The sequence below is a fragment of the Triticum aestivum genome, chromosome 5A, assembly GCF_018294505.1.
Source record: "Triticum aestivum cultivar Chinese Spring chromosome 5A, IWGSC CS RefSeq v2.1, whole genome shotgun sequence".
Taxonomy (NCBI): domain Eukaryota; kingdom Viridiplantae; phylum Streptophyta; class Magnoliopsida; order Poales; family Poaceae; genus Triticum; species Triticum aestivum.
Window position 1 is genome coordinate 684669683 of NC_057806.1, and position 2886 is coordinate 684672568.

A 2886-nucleotide genomic window follows, 5' to 3' on the forward strand; every position below is an offset into this window, starting at 1 on the left:
CTAAATGTTCGAAATCTAACAAAATTCCGCTGTGTTTGCATGAATGTCGTCTGGTTTGTATGAAACCTGTCTTGTTTGTACGAATTTTGTTCAATTTACTGACAAAGTGTTTGAAATGTATGCGAGCAGCTTTGGATAATGGCCTCCCGCATTTGTATCCGTGAATTAATCATCTGTCCGCGGACAGATGCGGAAAAAAAATTACGGGTTACCGTTGAAGATGACATAATAGGGATTCCTAGGAGAGTCCCTTAGGGCAGTTGAAGCGGTCAGCAATGCTTCGAGTAACTAATAGAGATTTTACATTTTGGTACGTGTCACCTGTAATTTGCAAGAGTAGTGGTGGGTGGCGAGAGATCAACACGTGAAAACTATGTCTTGGTGAGGACTCCCGGACTTGTGTACATATGAACCATTAGATTATTTATTTATTTTTGCGGCTGATATAAACCATTAGATTGAGATGTAGAATTGTTCAGGTCCAAATCTTTTAGAATGATGACTTGGCGTGAACTCATCGAATTACTATAAAAGAAAATTAAAGGTTGTATGCATCACTCGATGCAGAGGCCAAGGGATGTCCCCTCTTTACAAAAGAAAAAAGACTAAATTTTTGTTTAGACCTCCTGCAATACTGAGGGCATTTCTAACCGATCCCCTAAAAGACCATAAGGAAGTAAAAATTCGATAATACTCCCTTACGACGCATCTAGCCGATCCTCTATCCGGTTTAGTTGAGTAAATTTTTTACCTCAACTCCCAATATCCCCCCAAATCTCCTTATTTTTGCTTACTCCCATGGCGGCCGAGTAAAATTGGCGCCTCTCTCTTTCTCCCACACCGCGCCTCCTTGTCTCCTGCCGCCAAAGCCGCTGCACCCTGCCATCGCCACCGATGACCATCCAGCCGGCCGGAATGGATAGCTTGGGCCCTTCCCTCACCCCCGCCGTCCATCGTTGTCGGAAATTATCCATGCGCCGCCACCCGTGCCGAAGAAGATTTTGGGGATGAAAAAACCCACCGCGTCAAAGCTCCTCCAAGGGTGGACACCGCCTCTCTAGCAACGGCCCATTGCCCTCCCGCCGCACCCTTCGGAGCCAAACGAGCTCGAAAGCCAATGGTGGAGGCAGGGATGCTCGCTGAGGCGGTCGCGAAGAAGATGAAGAAGGCCAAAGTGGCGCCTCGTGCAGCTACTCTGGCGCCCCCTACGACCACTGCTCCGGCTCGGGCGGCCGCCGTAGCCGACAACAAGCATCGCGGCCGCCAAGTGCTCGGTGAAATGCCTACAAGGTAAAAACAAAAACCTCGCGTGTTGTAGGTATCTGATAGTGATTGTTTGTAGCCGGTAGTGATTGTTGGTAGTGTTTGCTTTGTTTATTGTAGTGCGGAGATGAACTTGGCTGAATTCCTCACCTCCTTGGAGTCCTTGGCTGTTGTTGGACTTGATGAGCTCAACTATGACTCGTTTTGGGATCATTCGGAGGCCACCCAAGACATGGAGCAAGAAGTGATCGGGGAAGAGGAGGAGGCTGAACAGGTGGTGACCGGGGAAGAGAAGGTTGTGGAGGTGACCAAAGAAAGCACGAAGGTGCCAAGGTGCCGCACCCAAAACTACAACCAAAAGGAGGATATTGCTCTTTGCGATGCTTGGTGTGTGATCTCCATGGATGCAATGATCGGAACGGATCAAACCAAGACCATGTTTTGGGAGAGAATTACCGACCACTATAACAACTCCGTGGATGTGTGATCAAGCCATACTCATGGTTCTCTTGGGCATCGTTGGAGCACCATTCATGACCAATGCAACCGATGGTCCGGTTACATCAACCAAGTGAATCATGCACCACCGAGCGGTGTGCAAGTGGCGGAGTATGCCCCCTACATCCAAGAACTATTCAAGCATAGAAACACCAAGTTCGGCCACAAGCCTTTCACGTTGCATCATTGCTACAAACAGCTATGCAAAAACGAGAAGTGGATCCAAAGAATCGTGTAGACCACTCCAAAGATATCAATGTTGAGCATTTCCGTTGAGGTGGACGATGAGATTGATGAAGATGCCAACAATAGACCGGAAGGAAATAAGATTGCAAAAGAAAGAAAGAAGATAAATGCATTCGGTGGCACTACAAAGAAGAACTTGTGGCAATGATCGAGACTAAGAAGATGTTGGCGACCGAGCACAAAGAAGAGAAGATGGCGAGGTGGGATTAGCTTAAGGCATTCGACGATGAGAAATGGAAGGCCAAGTCGGCGGCCGAAGAGAGATAGTTAAAGGCGGAGGAGCGTAGGCTTACACTTGAGAAGGAGAGGATTCGTGATGCCAAGAAGGCCGAAGAACACGCTTCCATGTTCATGAATCCAAACACAATGGATAAAACCGCAAGAAAGTATTGGGAGCTCACTCGGGGAGAGATTTTGGAAGCCTCTCTTTGGAATGTTGGTGGTGGCCAAGGAGGTGGTGTTGATGGTGGTGGCCGAGAGGATGGCGGTGGTGATGGTGGCCGAGAGGATGGTGCAGTTGATTTCTTTGCCGGCGACATCGTTTTGAGTGGTGGTGGCCGAGGGGGGAGGGGTGCATGCCATTGGTTGGCTCGTTTCACAACATATACATGCTATGTTCGTGGTGATTTTGGATCAAACGTTGTGTTTGAAGTGATGTTTTTTGGATGAACTTCGCATGTTTTAATTTAAAAAGTGCGATGACGAAACTTTATGTTATGGCGGTTATGCTATGCATGTTTTAATTTGAATGTTTTTAAAATATCTATTGTGCAATGTTTGAAGTTTGTACAGCTAGGACACAAAATCTACAAAATTTTATTTTTACTCCACAAACTATAGGGGACCGGCTAGGTGTGGCCACCATTAGTGAAGTAAAAA

General features: G+C 47.1%; 1 pseudogene; it reads left to right on the top strand.

The window, feature by feature from the left end:
* The first annotated feature begins 1117 nt into the window (after window positions 1-1117).
* On the top strand, window positions 1118-2662 carry LOC123101803 (uncharacterized; annotated as a pseudogene).
* The last annotated feature ends 224 nt before the right edge of the window (window positions 2663-2886 follow it).